General features: G+C 35.0%; 2 long non-coding RNA genes across 3 annotated transcripts; one reads left to right on the plus strand and one right to left on the minus strand.

The window, feature by feature from the left end:
• Nucleotides 1-5288: 5288 nt before the first annotated feature.
• LOC133860920 (uncharacterized) lies at nucleotides 5289-6270 on the minus strand. The gene is made up of 2 exons (XR_009898938.1): nucleotides 5620-6270; nucleotides 5289-5408 (listed from the first exon to the last, which is right to left on the minus strand). It is a non-coding gene; the product is annotated as an uncharacterized LOC133860920 (long non-coding RNA).
• A 3672-nt stretch (nucleotides 6271-9942) lies between these two features.
• On the plus strand, nucleotides 9943-11688 carry LOC133860159 (uncharacterized). Of its 2 annotated transcripts, XR_009898879.1 has the most exons (5): nucleotides 9943-10050; nucleotides 10172-10250; nucleotides 11043-11201; nucleotides 11284-11404; nucleotides 11483-11688. It is a non-coding gene; the product is annotated as an uncharacterized LOC133860159 (long non-coding RNA). The 2 variants fall into 2 exon arrangements; XR_009898880.1 differs by lacking the exon at nucleotides 11043-11201.
• The last annotated feature ends 7664 nt before the right edge of the window (nucleotides 11689-19352 follow it).

Raw genomic sequence — 19352 nt, forward strand, 5'->3', positions numbered from 1 at the left:
TCCTTTTGAACCAAATTCAGATAAGACCATGGAAGAAATTATATCAATAGAAAGAATCAACCAATGTTGAATGAGGTATGGAGGGTTGTTATAATTATGGGCACTAAAATATTATTCAATTCTAGTGGGATTATTGTCTACCATTTAGCTAAATATGTAATAAAGCTTTTAACCATCTAAAAGACTTGGGCTTTGATATGATGTCAAAAGCTTCTTTCTCGATCCTTCAGATTTTGTTCACCATTTGTTAATTAAATACATATCGATGTGCATTCATTCGATCTGTAACAATCAAAATATTCCTTACCTAATTTGGTTTTATGTGTTTAAACAATTGCTACCTAATTAAACTCTACTCCTTTCATAATGTCCATAATTACTTGATTTAATTTGGATAAATTGGTAACTCATGTTGAATTTTGTGACATGTAATAAAGATAGCATACCAAACACGAAATCAATGGAAATGGAATACATTATTACGCCTTATCAACAGGGAGACTATGCTTACGAGGCATGTCATTATATCTTATTAACATCTTACATCGAATAGATTAATAAAAAGTTGTTACAAATCTATAAATTAAGCCAAGAAGTTGTAACCTCTATTATTTTCTTGTGAAGTGCATATTTATGATTCTTCAAACCCAAATTTATGTGTTGCATTTGCCATTATTACACACTCAAATGGATTTTTTTTTTTTTTTTTTTTTTGGTGAAATATCAAATTTTCATTAATCAAAGAGAATAATTTTGCTCAATAAGTATCGTACTTTTGATAAAAATAGGATTATCTTTTATTTACACTTGATATAGAGATTGGTGAAAAGTGGTTTTCACCAAATGATTGGATTCCCTTCTAATATGTCCTTCAAATCATTATTGGAGATCATTTAGTATTTGGCTGAAATATCCTTGATCAATTAATCATACCAATTCCAACAAGAGCCTTTCTATCGCAAAATATGTATAATTTTCAATGTATCTCTTTATAATTCCTTCATGAACCCCCACTTTCTAATTCTTTTTATGGTTTATTTATTTTCTCATCAAACAATGATAGTGCCAAGTCCTCCGAGGTTGTTGGAATATATTTGAATTAAAAGAATAAATAAAACAGAGAAACAGTATTTTACGGACGGTTTGGTGTTAGACATTTATATTCACCATTGTGCTCTTATTGATTAATTTGCTTGTATACAAAATGGAGTACATAATTCTAAAAGTCATTCTTGTGTCCCTAGAAGAATGATTTGAATTTTAAAATCACAACTTATTAAAATTCAATAATGATCAATTACAAGTTTAATGGTAATTTTGAAAATCATATCATTTTTGGAGAAACACAAAACTGATAAAAGAGTAACTTCTAACATTACTCATACAAAATGCAATATTTATAGAACTTACAAAGAATATGAATTCATTCAAATCGAATCTAGACCTAATCTCGTCGGCACTATTAAGTTAAAGCTATTTAGATAAATTAGTACGATTTTGAAGGTGTTTAGCGTTGACACGGCAACCTAGTCCTTACAGAATTAAGATCCCCTCAAATTCTTTACCCGAATTTGATAGAATTCGGGCAGGTAGTTGTGAGTGAGCATTTATGAGACCCACCTGATCAAATAAAAGTTGGGCTGCCCAACTGCTTATCCGGTCAGGTGAATCTCATAAATGCTTACTCACAACAACTTGCTCGAATTGTATCAAATTCGGGCAAAAAATTTGAGGGGATCCTGATCCGTCCTTACAGCTATGCCTCCAACCACCGACCAAATTAATGTAGAATTTTCAATTGGGATTAATTAGCATGCATCCCAACTAACAACGTTTTCTTTCTTAATCAAAGAGAAATCAGAAAAGGGTAATAATTAAGTTTGACTTGGGCTTAGTTGTTTATGCTTGCCACGTCAAACTAAGGTTCTGAATCTTCCCAACAAATGTATATGCCACCATGGCAATGACGCAGCTAATGAAACGCTAACCACTTTTTTTATATATATATATGAGAAATGCTTGGTTGTACACTCTCATCCCACTCCTATCCCACCTTTGCCTACTTGGACCAATAATATTGTTAAAAAAAATGGGTCCCACTACACTCTCTCCACTATCTCTTACATTATTGGTCAAAGTAGACAAGAGTGGGATAGAAGTGGGATGAGAGTGTACAACCAAGCATTTCTCTATATATATATATATATATATATATATATATATTAAGAAAATAAGTATTGCAGTGTCATCTAGAATTAAAAATTATCATAAAGTCAGCCTAATCAACTTCGCTCATGCTTCCTCAAAGTCTAAAAAGAAACGATCGATCACATTTCTTTTCCAGATGTTCAATTCGATCTTGTCAATATAGAAGATGAAAGCATTTGCTATTGCACTCGCGTAGCCTGTGCTTCTGTGATCGCCGCGTTGATGGTATTGAGTCTATTGACCTGCCTTTGCAAGGGGATCCGCAAAAGGAAGCAAACTTCAGAGCCCTGCAACGCTGTAATGCCAAGTGCAACCAGTACTTTTTCGGTTCAACCAGCTCATCGGGTCGTGAAAAAAGGTCAAACTTCCAAGAAAGATCGTAAGATGGCTCGACGTGCAGCTTATTATGACATGGAAAAACGTCAAACTACCAAGGAAGATGGTGGGATGGTTGTCTTTGTAGCTAGTACAAGTGGTGGCGGTGGCGGTGGCGGTGGCGGTGGTGGTGACGGTGGCGGTGGTGGTGGCGGTGGCGTTTGCGGTGGCAGTGGCGGTGGCGGTTGTGGTGGAGGAGGAGGTTGTGGGGGCGGAGGTTAACGAAACCTTATGCATCGGGCTTTATGGGATCTTAATTTATATATTATCTGTGCATGTATTGCTTGTGAAAATGTGGAACAAGAACAAATTCGGAATTATTTCTCCTGGCACTACTAGCTTTCTTGTGTGGTTTTGTTTTGAATAAAACAGTTTTCAAGTAGTACAGTGTTGGTGTATTTTAATATTAATGCAACATTAAATGCTTAAATTTCATGTTATTATTGGCGATAATAGAGGTGGCGCAGATTCTCCATCAGAAGCGCAGGAACAGGAACCGGTTGCTGGAGATGTTCAAGAAGGCGCGGTGGTCGCACAAGGAGAGGGCGCCGGCAACGTCCCCTGAGAACTTGTTGGCAGAGATGTCGAGGTGCTCCAGAGCCAAGCAATTGCCGAAAGAGGGAATAGCCACAGAGAAATTGTCGGACAATTGCTGGAGGTGAGGTCCACCACTTGTGATTTCCCTTCCGTCACTGCCTTTCGGTACCTACCAGTGTCTTTCTTTTCTTTTTTTCTTTGTCGTTTCATTTAATGGGTTTTGTAGGTGAGAAATCTGATTCTTCGAATTTATGGGATAGTTTGTTGGTGATTGGGTACTGGGTCTCATGGGGATTATTACATTGTTCCATTTCTTTGGGTTAGTAAGACCACTGCTCATTACAAATTATTCCTTGACTATCGCATTTGGATCATTGGATGTTCATCATGTTCTTGAGACGGTATTTATTTTTTGTTAGTTTGAAGAAATTGGATGTATTTATAGGAGGAAGATGGGGACGGGACATTGTGGAAGTTGGACTTGAGGTTGTAGAATCTGTAGTTGACATGAGAAAGGGTAGGAAAGGCGTTTGAAGAAAACCTCAATGAAACAGATGAAGAAAATAGAGGACGTCTAGTCGTATAACTATGATACCATACTGAATTTTGAAACAATGATTGGATTGAATTGTTTTCCTGTGTGTTTTGGGATCTCTTTTAAGTATTGATATTTATAGAAAGTTATCCTTCTAATTTTTATAAGTGGACTGATTTTTATTATTGTTTTTTGACTATTAGACGTTGTGAAGGCCTGGAAAATTGTGTTGTGCTATATTCAGGAAATTGTGATGAAATTGATCGGTTAGATACCTTATGGATAGCATGATAAGGAAGATGAAGAACCGTATACAATTGATAACATATTGGATGGTGATGAGAAGCTACATAATGGAGATATAGGAGGTGAAAATATGGTTGATGTTGGAGTTGACCTACACGTTGAAGATGGTGAATCCCTACGATGAACAAGTTAACGTTTCTGGACAAAGGCATCCAAATAAGAGACATTTATGCGACATGAAGTTTTATTCTGTGTTTTGACATGATCTTTACGGTCTGATTCATCAAGTTATATGTGAGATATTGTAATCTCCCACTATGTAAATTATGCATCTGCACTTAAAGCTTCCTTATCAAATGTTTGGAGTATGATATGGGGCAGAAAATTTGTAGTTTTATTATTAAATATTGGAGTCATAGACTCATAGGGACCAAGCTTTTTGTATCAAGACTGTTAGAAAAAAATAGACTTTACTTTTATTGCTTGGTTTGATTTCTTTGTAAGTAGAAACTGTTTTGAAAACAGTTGTCCAAACACCTTAACCACTGTTTTATGTTTTTAAAATTGTTTTCAGAAACAGTTTGCCAAACGTTTTTTTAACGAAAAAACAATAGAAAACGGTTTTCAGTTTTTGTTTTTAAAAACAGTTCTTAGAAACAAAAACGAAAACCAATTTGCCAAACAAGCTCTAAAGTTGGTTGGTAAATGAAAATATATTTAAGTTTCGGAATTAAGTAACTTCTACTCTAAAACTCTCATCTTTATTTACAATTTTGTGAAACTCTCTCTACGTCCATATTTATTAATTTGGAAGAGGTTCACTTAGTCTATAAACAGACCAATTTGCACCATCCTTTAATATATATATATATATATATATATATATATTCAAAAATTGTTATATTAGCATTGTGAAATAGTTGTAAAGTAAAAATGTCATTGCTACAAAACATTTTCTATACTATGGGCTCTGATATTTCTGATTTGTGTCTTTGTTACATAGAAATTTCCAATGCCACAAAACATCGAAAGTCACTTTCAAGATCTCACCCAAATGATAGAAAAATACATCATTTTTATTTTATGTTTCTGAAAATATTTTGTAAATGCTGGACAAAATGGCCAGATATCAACTGCATTTATCCCGAGTAGTCATCTACTAGAAAAATCTTGGGCTTGGGCACTAAAATGAAGTACTGTAATGTTTCCAATTTTCATCCAAAATCCTGCTTTTGAAATGACGATTGACTTCATCTCTTAATGTCTCCCGTCGAAGCTAACAAATTTAAAGATATGATAAAGTTGATAAACAAAATAGCCCAAAACCAATTGAACAGAGAATATGGCCCCAAGTAGAGCTAGACGGTGAAAAAGGACACATCCAAAGTGGATGGAATGAAGCTTTTCTAGGTAGATAAAATTAATAATTAACACTGCCCAGTTGTAAACATTACAGACACAAATCAAAGCACAGTGATCAGCCATCTCCAAACCCAAAGCTTTCTTCCTGGGAAGACAATAAAATGAGAGACAAACAGTCAGTTAAAGACTCCTAAATCTTCTCAACTCACAGAAAGTGGTATGAGAAGTTCAAATTGTTCAAGTAGTACACAATTCATCACGTGAGAGAAACAGACAGTTAGAAGTCTTCTAAACCTCCTCAACTAGGTCACATCATTACAATGGAAACCCAAATATTGGCTATTTGTTTTTGTTACCGTTATTTAGGCAAAATTCCTTCACCCCGGCCAGTTTGTAGGAAATTTATATCCATTCAGCACTCTGAGTGCTCTTCCTGACTAAGCATTTCGACAACCTGTGTCACACCTGCTGCAATTTCCTTCTGAATGCGACTATCAGGCATATCAAAAGTCCTCCTCCTCGTGGAAAGTGATTTCCCTGGAGGATGGGGGTCCACAACATCAAGCATTGCTTCCAACTCATCCACCATTGACCTCTTTGCAGCACGCACCATGAGGCCAGCTTCCTGTTACAATGCAGGCATTGATCCCCATTAGAAGAACAAATAATAAGTAAATGTCCTGTTTGACTACTTAGAAACTAAAGATTAAGAGATGGAAACATGAAAAATCTTACAACATGGCTAAATCAGAGTTAACTGTTGTAAACTTTTTCAAGTATTCTGTGCTGAAAAATTACTTGGCTGTAAAAAATTATCATCCATCATTTGACGTGATAGCGCATATTAGGGATGGTTGAAAGCACGATGTTCTCACATTTCAACCAGAACAAGGTTCACAATCTTTCTCAGAACAGATATGGAATTCATCGTCATGGAGGTCAATTACTTGCTTGATCAATGTGTTGAAGTGTTTTCTTATTTTATTTTTTACCCCAAGGGAGGGGAAGCGGAGATTCGTAATATCATAAAGAATTTCAAAGCTATAGAGGAAAGGAAGTTAAACATGAAAAAATATATAAAACGTAGTAAGCAAAGAGGGCTGAACATGCATATCTTTCACTGTGGAGAAAAGAGGTGTTGGAAAGCCAAAACTATAAATAATCGATGTTATACAGAAATAAAACATGAAATACAAGTTGATACTACAAAATTTACGATTGTCAATATATAGCAAATAGAATCTAAATAGTCTGCTCTGAAAGAAATTAACCAGTCAATGGAACAAATTTGGTAAAAAAGAAAAATATGGGCGATAGGTGGTTGTGTACAATAAAAGGCTCTTCTACCCCACATTGTGGAGAGGAAACAATGCCATATGCAAACCACATATTATGGGCCTACAATGAAGCATGGGAATCATTAAACATTTGGACCCAGCAGATAAAGATTCTGCAGTGACATAAACCAACATATATATATATAGATGCCAAAAGAAATTAAAAAAAAAAAAAAAAAAAAAAAAAAAAAAAAAAAATCAGATATCACCATCCTTTTTTTGTTGCTGTCGCCCCACCCATATTCACTGTGAGTACCAAAAATTTCCAAAAATTCAAAATACATAGAATTTTTCCAACCATGTAGTACTTTCTAGGCATGACAGGATAATTCAGCATATTTAGGGTGAAGATTTCCCCACGGAAAAGTACTACGTCAAAAAAAAAAAAAAAAAAGACTCAGGATTTGTTTCTTTTCTTTTCTTTTTTCTTCGCCTTTTTTTCTCCTTTTTTTTTTTTTTTTTTTTTTTTTTTTTTTTTTTTCTGGCTTAGAATTGTTTAACGCGATTTCGACTTGAAATATCCATCCATTGAGGAACAGTACGCGGTTGCAAAAAAGTGGAATGAAAAATCAAAGATCAAAACAAAGACATATCACATCAACTTAGTCAAAAACAGCTACAAAAAGGTTGACAAATTAGAATCAATGTCGACAGGATCGGAGCCGCGGTTAGGAAAAAAACTGGAGTAACCAACCATTCAACAAGTCGGCTAATGAAGAATAAGACCCATATATATACACATACAATTATACCAGTGTGTATATATATATATATATATATATATATATATATAGAGAGAGAGAGAGAGAGAGAGAGAGAGAGAGAGAGAGAGAGAGCTATCGCCTATCGCTCATAACAACGATTTCAAAAGAAAAAGGAAACCCAAAATAAAAGTAAGGATGGGCCTAATTCAAACTTGAATTCTGTACAATCCAAATACTAACAACGCTCTGAGCATATAAAAAATGTTGATCAATAATAATTAGCTGTGAAAATCGAAGAAAAAAATTTATAAGGTAACGAACCCATATAATCGAACTCTATCGCGCAGTCGATTTAAAAGACAACATTTTACCAAATAGCACCATATAAATAAATACAAAGAAAAAAAAAAAAGAAAAAAAGAAAAAAAGCTAACCATAAACGTACGTACCTCAGTGGAAGCACCAACCAAGAACCAGGAAAGCTCCAACCAAGAACAAAAGAACGTGAACCGAATCCTTGAAAAATGCAGGTTGTATAATTGAAAGACCTTCAAAAACAAAACCCCTATCAATAACAACGACAGCAATATGAACCAAACACGAAATGCTCCGTGGTCAAACCCACGAACTCAACCTCTTGGTTTTGGAAATTCAGCCTTCTTGCATGAGGACTTTTCTCGGGAGCCAAACAGGAAGAAAATGGGCAAATATAAAATGGAAGAGAATCAGCAGACAAAGGAAAGAGTGGGAGAAGAGAATCAAGCGCAAAATCGATGCCAAAAGCAATGAGAGAAAAGAAAAATAACCGTATTATAGGACTAGAGTATTTATTATAGAGGTTTTTCAGTTTTCGCCAAACGTAGTTTCTAAGAACCTCACGCCTGTTCTATTGGGAAACACGCGCCCTTCCTACGCTTTTTTCAGGCGCGTTTCTTCACACGCTCGTTTTTGCACGGGTGGGGGATTTTGCGCTTTTGGGAATAAATCAGTAAATTATTATTGTCGAATTAAAATATTTCCAATTCTATTATTCCAATATTTGTTATATGATATTTGATGGATTAAAGTAAATTCCAAAAAGACAAATAAAATATTCCTCCCATAAACTACCGCTCTTATTTCACTTACTAAGGACTAAGGTGTATACAATTTTTTTTTTTTTTTTTTTTTTTGAAGCGGTGTATACAAATTTTACTTAGTGCAACTCAAATCCCATTTAAAAATTTCTATATCAATTTGAAATATCTAAATTACCTTAAAGTGAAAAAAAAAAATCTCTTTTCACATAAAGTAATTATTTAATATTTTGTCTAAATTAATGAAAGTACAAACTTTTGTAATCATTATATAATAAATTAGGCCACAATCAGACTTTATTCTAGTTATATTTTCATCATTTTCTTTTTATCTAACTCTTTTCTTTGTAATGGAAAAGATTTTCTCTCCACATTTTATGTTCCATAGCTTAATTTTCCTTTGTTCACTTTGTACACAAAAATAAAAATAAAAATAAAAACAAAAATAAAAACAAATAAAAAAAGGTTAAAATTTAGAATTAGAATAAAAGTTGTAATAAACTAAAATTTATGGAGATGGATAAAAATACCATAGGGATAGGCATGTATACGAGCCGAGCTCGGGCGAGTAGTGCCTGTCTGAGCTCGGCTCGTTTAAACTGTACAAGAGCTCGAGCTCGTGACAAGCTTCAAAATCTTGGATTGGCTCGACTCGTCAAAGGAAATACATTGTCCGAGTTCGAACTCGCGCTCGTCCATTATTCGAGCCGAGTGCCTTATTAAGCACTCGGCTCGGCTCAGCTAATGGGATTGAGGGAAACAGAGTATTTCGAGATTTCAACACTGCAAACTCAAATCTTCAATGGCGAACAGCTAGCTTCTCATCCGCATCATCGAGGGCTGCTTGTACAGCTACTCTCCCGATCTTTATAGAAACTAGAAAGGAATGGTCCTCTGCTTCGTGAGTAAAAAGAGGATAAATCTTACGAAAATAAAGTTATGTTCATTAGCTTTGAAGATAAAATAGACGTTGAAAGAAAAAATAAGGTGAGTTCTGCGAGTAAGGAAAATGGAAGATTCAAAATTGGGAAGATAAAAGGTTAAGAAAAAATGAGAAGGAGAGCTCTGCAAGGAAAATGGAAGATTCAAGTTTGAGAAGATAAAAGGTTAAGAAAAGAAGTGAAAAAAAATCTGCAGCTTTGATTATAGTGCCGTGCGGCGTGGTCCGTGGAGCTGCTGGGGGTACTAGGCAGCCTTGAGCATTTCAATATTCTTTTGAAAAAAAAAAAATTTCCCACACACAAATGTAGTAAATATTAATATTAAGTGTTTTCAATCATTAATTATTGAATTGATTTTAAGCAGCCTAATCATATCATTGATAGTGATCTCAGGGCCAATTAACACACTACATAATTCTGCTTGAGGTAAGATATTGGCTTACAGCTGTTTTCCTTATTTTCCTTTGAGAAAGTCTGAATCGTAGACCCGGTTACGACCGGGCTACGACTCTGCTGATGTGGCTCTGTCCACGTCACATTTTAATAGAATTTTTTTTTTTTGAAAATTACTGAAACAATACTGAAACGAAAAAGGCTCTCTGAATCCCCTCATTCTCTTCCCCCAAATTCAAACCAAACATTCCCCTCTCTCTCTCGCGCTCTCTCTCTCTCTCTCTCTCTCACAGCGCTCCGTCGATCCCGCGCCTCCAACCAAGGACCTCAGCTCCGGTATGGTCTCTCTAGCTCTAGCTTTCTCAGCCCAGTGCAAGAGCTGAAAGTATTGCAAAAAATTTTGTTTTTTCCAATTTATAATGTGTTTTAAGATGTAATTTTGATTTTGCCTTTGCAGGAATTGTCAAATAGCCTTAAAGAACCGATTGGAATCGTCAAATATCCTTAAAGAACCGATTTTGATTTGCCTTTGCAAGGTAATTCATTTGTCCTTTTTTGTTTTGTTATTATTGAAGGCAATTTGTACGAGTGCATAATTGAACAATCTTCCTCGTTCGTAGTTATTTTCTGGGTTGGACTTTATCACTTTCGTCCTTAGGAGGGAACAATACTGGGTATTCGTCAAAGCGTACCCGGAAGTGTTTTTCACTGTTTGTGAGTAATCTTAACCCTTTGGTTAATTTGTTTGAGTTAGACAATTAGTTGTGGTTCTATTTGAATTGGAAAATTGGGTTTTTATGTGAAATCAAGGGCAACTTCTAATTTTTTTTAAAAAAAAAATATTTGGAGGGAACTCTTTCAATCAAGTGTATTGTGTAGGAATGGTAATGTATGAGGTTAATGATAACTGGTTCAAAGTTTCTTTAATAGAGGGGAATTTGAGATGCAATAAGTGTTTTGTTGGATGTTGCTTGGGTTTTTGAATTTTGAGATGAAGTAACGATTTTTGTTGCCTAGTTGTGAGTTTAACTAGGACGAGCTCTAAGTAGGTTTTTTTTTTTTTTTTTTTCCCAAGAGTTCTCTCTGCATCCCCCCTTCAAAAAAAATAAAAAAATCATTGAGTTATACAAAAGTATTATGGCTGAAGTGAAATATTTTAGTTATATGACCATAAAAAATGCAGTCGAACTTGTATGGCCACTTAATTAAGTGCATTCCTTCCCTGTAGGATATAAATTTCTTTTGTGATTCTTATTCTTTGCTGTTAATTTATCTTCTATATACGAGATACATTGTAACTAATGAATAACTTGACTTGCAATTGGTAGTTCATAGCATCTGCACGCACATTGCTACCACCAGAGTATGTCCAAGAATTTCAGAACTGTTTTGATAGAGCTCCTGCAGTTCCTTTTGAAGACATTCAAAGCATTTTGCATTTTGAATATGTTGACTCGACTCCTATTGCTTCAGCTTCGATAGCATAGGTTAATATCTTCTTCCCCCTCTCTTTTGCCTCTTTAAATAATATATTTCTGACTGATTTAGATTAGAATTTACTATGTCTAGGTTCTTGGTGCAAGGCTTAGAGGCTCCCAACAGGATATATTGGTGGCAGATCTGAATTTTGTTTACATTGTTGCTTCGCATATTGGAGTTTTTGAATCCTGAATTCAGCCATGCATCACTGGTACAAATTTGGAACTAATTACTTTAATGCTTATTTTACGTCAGCCATTAACCTAGCACTGTGTACATATTTCATCAGGCAAGAACTGTGTACGTATGCAGTTGACAGTTCATCAAAGGCATTATTAGGCCCACTACATTTTTCTTGGGATGTAGATGAACACCGTCAGGGTGAAAATGAATCAGACAACTTAATTGAAGATTAAAAGAACGTCTGCATTTGCCTCATGAGGAAGATGAAACTTCTTCCAAGTGAAGATGAGCCAAAGCAAAAACTTAATCGAAGGCCAAGCAACGTTGCAATGTATTTTGTTGTGTTTCACCATTTCGGCACTGTTTTGTGCTCTATTTTTTTTCTTTTTTTTCTTTTCCTTTTTGTTCTGTAATATTTTACCTCTTTGCGAAAGCAACATTGAGTCCAAAATTATCAAAGTCTGGTTTTAGAACCACAAGTTAAACATGTTCAAGATGAAATCAAGTTCACTTTGTCATTAATTTATTTTTCTTTGTAGTGGATTTTACTTTAAACCTCAAACCCCATTTTCGTGGAAGACTATGGACCACCCTAAGATATAGACATGTTTTAGTTATGCATCTCCAAAACTAACATTGGATTTGTGAGAAATTGATGGGATCTGTGTTCGTGAAATATTATGCTTATTATAGTTCTAGACAATTGAACTTATTAGAGACATTCCCAAATCATTTGCCATGTAAACTTTATAGTTTGTAATTTGTTGGAAACTAACATCCTACTCGCTAGTAGATCAACTTTATTATTTGTATGAAAAGTTGTAGACATACAGAACTTCAAATTTTATGTACAGATAGTTGGCATTTTTTGGAATTTCTTGAGGAAATGGTTTTGTGTCTGTATGCAGCTGCAATTGTGTATACACACTATTCTTTTATGTAAGATTGTGCTTGCTTTAAGTTCAAATTTAACACACTATTCTGTAAAAATCAATATGCCAGATTGGCCAACCAATACAAATCACTTCACCTAGTACTAACAAAATTACATTTTGATCACATCAATGAAGACAAAACACCTAAAATTATCACATGTACATTACAACATATCAACAAGTCCAGTACATCTTTTACTATTTTACAGGCCAATTGCATTGAATTGATGACATAAATCAGACGACAGATACTTAAAATCTCATCACTATTAAATGTAGGCAAGAACCATATATTATGAGTATGTTATACACTTGATCGAATATGAGCCGCACATGCACATGCATTGCAATCATCGGTATGTTAGGATTATGACATTAGTTACGTCTGTCATCCAAGCAAGTTTTCGAATTGGGTCGTTACTTGTATCACACGCTAATTGCTGCAACAGATATAGTACTTCTTGGTTCAAAGGGAGAGAAACCATTGACAATAGCCACGTAGATCAACCTGAAAATAACAGACTATTCACATAATTACTATAAAAAAAACACATCACATGGTTTTACCTATTTAACATATAAAGAGTGGAATATTTGTCATTTGATATAGTTTAAAGACATAATTTAATAGGTTGACTTTTTAACTGTAAACAATTACCTGTTGAATGAATGTGCTGCAACAGCAATATTCGCATAACAAGCACTCAATTTGACCATATTGATTGTTTGGAGATTACTATTGCAGCACTCCCAACCATTCTCAACATATCAAGTACTATCTAGTGCCCTCTTTACCAAGTTCAACGTCTATTTAGAGGTTAATACTTGTCTATTTATAACTATCTCAGGTGGGCAATTGCTTCAACTACATTTGATCTTCTTCAAACAAGACACACACCAATCAAAATCCACCATTTTAGTTCCATTTTAGTTCGCATATGGCTACATGCAGTGGCAAAGCTACGCTAAGGTCAACATGAGTTGTGACCCCTCTAGGGCTGGGAGTCAGATAACTTGGTTACGAAATAAGCATTTTTGCATCGCCACGGCTGGTAAAGTTGAAAAATTCATTGACTTTTTCTACCAATTTTTATTTTCATCACCGACATATTGGTTAAGGTGACTGTCGGTAATTTTCGTGAAATGCTTAGAGACATCTTGAAATGACACCGTTTTAGATGATAAATAAATAATAATTCAAAATGACATCATTTCAATATGCAGTAATGTCGGGTCGATGTTGGTTGGAATATCGACTTTTCAAAAGTTATTTTACCTACCGAAGAAAAAAGTTTACTACCTACCAACCGCTAGTTAGGAGGTGTCGGAAAGTGTCAAACGGTACTCGGTCAGAAGGCAGTACTCGACCTTGAAGTCAGAGATGCACTTTTCGCACATCTCTGACTTCCAATTGCAGTTTTTATTTTTTTTAACAAGTTTTTTTTTTTTTTAAGATAACTTTCTAGTTATTGTTATTTCTTTTTGTTTTAAAATTATTTGAGTTATTAAACTAGTGCACCATAAATTAGCTAGTTTGTCTGTTTTGAATATATTTTTTTTTGTAAAAAAAGTTAGGAAATTAAAATATGATTGGAGGTCTAATGGTTGTTTTTGCACATGCCGCCCTTTTAACTAGTTTGTCCATTTTGATGATTTCGCTTCTCTAAAAGAGCGCAAATTGCTCTTTGTTTAATTGTCTGTCTATCTTTTTTATTAGTGCCAACGTGTGACGTTGCTAATATATCATCAAATTTAGTACATATTTATGAACTTTTATAGATATACTTTTGTGAGTCACGTACTGTAAAATAAATTATTTAATTTCTATTTTAAATAATTTCTTGGACTTAATCTTAAGCCTACTCCCTCCCGCTAGAGGGCTGCGATGCGGTGTTAGGCGCCCTCTTGGACCGATTCTCTGGGATCCGCTGAGTTGCACATTAGGTTAATAGGTTCACATTCCACGGGATCGAGCTTGATGGGCTTCAGTTGCTGGGCTTACGTGGTCTGGGCCGATTTTCTGGGAGCCCAAAAGAGTACCGCCTAACAGGCCATACAACCACACAAAAAAAAAAAAAAAAAATCCCATTGTTTTGCCAGGAGCTGGGCCTGTCACTCTGAGGGGATGAAAAAGATAAAAGGCCGGAAAATGAAAGGAAAAAATATTAATAATTGTACACCTCATACCAGACGTGCATCTATGCCCGATACTCCGCATAATATCATAACCAGGGGCGGAGTCAGGAAATTTTTTTGTGGGGGCAGTTTATATAATCCTTTCATATGTGTGCATGCTTGATGCTTGAATGAGTTTTTTTTTTCATTTACAATTAAAGTGTTGCACTTTAATTAGTACTTCTACTAAAAAAGACATACATAATTTTGTTGTTTTTGTGTATTTAGTTTGTAAGCTTCTCAATAATTTTAACCAGAATAAATACTAAAAAAAAAAAAATATATAAAAAATTCTATCAATTAAAAACAAACATAGCAATACATATTGATTAATTGGACAAATCAAAGACAAATGGAATATAGCAACAAAAATATAAAATTTTTGTCATTGAAAACAAATATAGCAACACAAATCAAAGACAAATATCTAACTAATCCAAGTGGCCACTCCTACGCCTAGAAAGACAAATATCAACACAATGTTTTTTTTAAGTAATATCAACACAAATTAAATATATAGAGATACTTTGAAAGAAAAAGCAAAACAAGGAATACACTAGAAAGTCTAGAATACTCTCAAGAGAAACATGTTCCCACCGATAGCTCCCACCACTCCTATGCCTGACGCTCCTCATCCTTCTATATATATATATATTTTCTATAACACCCCCCAATTAGAATAGGAAAAGTCTGATACTTTATACTCTGATTCGTGAAGAAGATAAGGAACGAATTGGTCCGAATACCTTTTTAACAAGAAAAAATAAAAAATAAAAGGTCTGATTTGTGAAGAAGATAAAGGGGGGGGGGGGGTGTTATTAGCACTCCAGCCCCATAACAGGGGCACAATACCCCCCTCACATGGGGTGGACTGGGTCCCTGTTGTGGGGCTGAAGTGCAAATAACACCCCCCATTCTAATTTCTCTCTTCAACCTCAAACGGTAGTCAAACCTTAGTCCTCGCGCCTTCAACCTTACACCATCTCAATTCTCAAAGAAATCACAGAATCAAACTCAGACTACTACACTTACGGATTTTTCTTTTAGAAAAGCTTCAAATTTCAAAGCGAAACAGAGAAGTAAAAGCAGATAACTCACGGTGAGTGTTTCCAAAGTGGTGTTTCCAATGTGGTTCTTCTCAGAGACTTGGACTCAGTTCTCTCGCCTCTTGGTATTTTCAAGCATTGCGTTTTTTTTTTCTTTTTTCTTGAGGTTGGATGACAGTGTGAGATTGAGGGAGAGAAATGTGAGATTAGAAGATTTTGCTCCTTTTTTTTTTTTTTTTTTTTTTTTTTTTTTTTTTTGTGCAGTGTGATTCTTTGATTGACATTAGCTTGCCGTGTTGGAGAAGATCTGCTGACCGTAGATTTTTTTTATTATAAAATATTGTTATCTGCTATGTCTGTGTGGGTTTTTCTTTTTTCTTTCTAGTTTAATATCTGTTGCTTAAAAAAAGAAAAAAGAAAAAACAAAAAATCTGCTGCTTGTTGCTGGGATTTTAACAAATTTTTTTTTAGGGCAGGCCTAAATTTCATTCAGGGCCGGCTTGATATATTATGGGGCCTAAGGCGACAATTTTAGATGAGGCCTTTATATATATATATTAATAATTATTTCCTTTGCTTTTAAGATTTAATATTTTATTGCTAGTAATAAATTTGTCTGCATATTTTTTTTATTGTTCTATGTTTAAAGCTTTTCATAACTAATGTATATTTCTAGTTGACATTTATAATTAACAATATTATAAATAAAAAGGTGACATAAAAGAATAATAGAATGGAATCTTTCGCTCTATAATAAAATCATGTCCGTTTCACCCTGCATAAGACATTTTTTTTAATAATTAGTAACTAATTTATAAGGACAAAATAATAAACCGGCATCTTTTCATAATTTCAAATTCTTAATATTAGTTTATTAATATAAGTTTTTATCTAGAATAGTTACCGAAAACTCATATTTGCTAGTTTAGATAATGAGTTTTAAAGTGCATTATATATCTGATTATCTATTCTTAACTCTATATATATATATATATATATTTTTTATTTTATTCTTTTTATCTCTTTTTTACTTTTTATCATTTTACTTTTTTTTTTTTTTACTTTTTTCAATATAAAAAATAATAAAATAATAGATACATCGGTGAATAATTTATCAAAACTCTAATTTGAATTTAGGATAGATAATCTAATGATGGAGTTTCTTTCTGGCTTTCCCTTATTTTTTTTTACCAAAAAAAAATACTGAAGACGCATTAAAAAATGACGAAAAAACCAAAAAAAGAAAAAAAGATGTGGCTGTGAGAGCAGTCCCAGCAGGTTAGCTACTTTTTTCATTTGGCTAAAATAGCTCAACTTTTGCTTAAAACTCACCTTCATCACATCAGCTTATGTAAAGCAAAGCTAAAATGGCGTCAGTGGAGATTTGTAAACAGTGCAACGACACATGAGGCATTGCACTGTACACAAATCTACTTTTATTTTATTGTTTTTTTTTTTCGCTTTCTTTCCGCTTCTTCCTCTTCTCTCGTTTTCTCTGCGTCTCTCTCTGGTTCGAAGAAGAAGAAGAGGCCAGGGATGGTTCCTGAAGCCGCACGTGTTTAGGAACACGAAGAAGTCCATGAATCGATCGCAACCGGTCCCTATGGGGAGCAAACTGTAACACTGTCGGTAGAGGATGATATTCAAGTTCATGAAGCTGTGGGTTCTAGCGCTATGGGATTGCTGGAGGAGGCTATCCGCGTCCACCGGCGGTGCCTGGGTGGCGTCTTCTCCGGCGCCGAATCGTCTGGTCTCGGCTGGGGCTTGGGGGAGAATTTGTCGGAGAATGGGATTTTTTCTGGTTAAAAATTCATGGCCATGGGTCATGTGGAGATGAGTGCAGATGCGTGGCTGCGTGGAGATGGAGATGCGTGGCTCCATGGCAGCGTCGAGATTGGTTTTTAACCAAAAAAAAAAAAAAATAAAAATAAAAATTGAATAAAGAATAAAAATTCTTATTTTAATAAAATAAAGTAAAGTTTAGATAATTTGATGAAGAAAGGCGTTGAAAAGTAGTTAGCTAAACTAATAGAAATAGATTTTCATTAGCCATCGTAGATAAAAGTTTAGATAAGGTGCTGTGAGTGGTCTGAAACAGCTGTACCTTCTTCATCTTATCTCTGAGTCCTGACAACACGTTTTCTTTGAAATGACTGTAGGCATTTAATGACTATAAAAAAAGATCAAGTTCTGTACAAAAGATCTAAAACAAAGTAAAGAGCTCTTTAACAAAAAAAAATAAAAAATAGCAAAGATAAGTTCAATACCTCACTTCAACTGGGTGCGAGATTGCCGAATGGAGTGGAGGAGTTGAGGAGAAAGGCTGGTTAGCTGGTGGTCAAGCGGGCTGCGCCTCCTAGCTCCTACTTCTTGGCTGCGAGAGGAAACTTTTGGTAATTTGCTGAGAGAGATTGTTTTGTATTTTTTTTTTCAAAAAAAAAAAAAAATTGCTATTTGCTTCTTCTATTGATTCTTCTATACGGGAGTTATAGTCTCAAATGGAGAGATAATGCCATGTATCTGACGGTTGGTTTTTTTATGCGAGAGTTCTTTAATCTATAGGAAGATAAATCACTGTATTTATTTTTTCTTGGTAAACTCTTGTGTTTCTGGGCCTTATGGTTGACTTTTCCTTGAGATTTAAAGTCTCCAAAGTAGAGTTAATGCATTTTTTTTTTCCTTTCTTTAGCAAAATCATTGTACAATGCGCCTTTTTTTACTCTAAAGGCTTATTTTTGGGGCCTTTTTTCCTGGGAGCCTTAGGCGACCGCCTAAGTCGCCTAGGAAGAGCCGGCCCTGATTCCATTTGGGGGGGGCATAGATGCTTAACCCAAAAAAAAAAAAAAATAAAATAAAAATTAGAAGTCAGCCTAATCAACTTCGCTCATGCTTCCTCAAGTCTTAAAGGAAAGTCGATTGTAAATTCCCATAGAAAACTATTTCATTAGAAATTATTTTCTCTTCCCCAAGTTTACGCCATTTTGTGTATATAAAAAGAAACGATCACGTACATTTCTTTTCCAGATGTTCGATTCGATCTTGTCAATATAGAAGATGGAAGTACTTGTTATTCTGTTCGTAGCCTTTGCTTCTGTGATCGGCGCGTTGATAGTGAGCTGCGCGTTGATAGTATTGAGCTGCCTTTGCAAGGGGATCCGCAAAAGGAAGCAAACTTCAGAGCCCAACGCTGTTATGCCAAGTGCAACCACTTCCTCGGTTCAACCAGCTTATCGGAACGTGGAAAAAGGTCAAACTACCAAGAAAGTTGGTGGGGTGGTTGTATTTGCAGGTGCTACTGTGGCCACCGCAGCTGTTGTAGCCAGTACAAGTGATTGTGGTGGAGGAGGTGGTGGCGGCAGAGGTTGTGGTGGGGGCTGAGGAGGTTAACGAAACCTTATGCATCGGGCTTTATGGGATCTTAATTTATATATTATCTGTGCATGTATCGCTTGTGGAAATGTGGAACAGGGCAAATTCGGAGTTATTTCTCCTGGCTCTACTAGCTTTCTTGTGTGCTTCTGTTTTGAATTGTTAGAATATTTTATATTCTCAATATTATGTTTACCATATCTTTCTCTATTTTATATATTTATTTCAACATGGTATCATAGCCATCTTTCCTTAGTCTTCAATAAACGTCATTGACGTTTCCAGACGTCCTTCACGTGTTCTATGACTGTCTCATAATTTGAGTCGTCTACACGTCGCCTCACACCTACAAAATTGTTGTCAGTCCCTTCTACGCCTTCATCGCAGCCACTTCTGGAAAAATAATCCAGCAATCAGGTCTGCAAGGTACAGATCTTACGATCTGTGGAAG

This window comes from Alnus glutinosa, chromosome 2 (assembly GCF_958979055.1).
Source record: "Alnus glutinosa chromosome 2, dhAlnGlut1.1, whole genome shotgun sequence".
Lineage (NCBI taxonomy): Eukaryota > Viridiplantae > Streptophyta > Magnoliopsida > Fagales > Betulaceae > Alnus > Alnus glutinosa.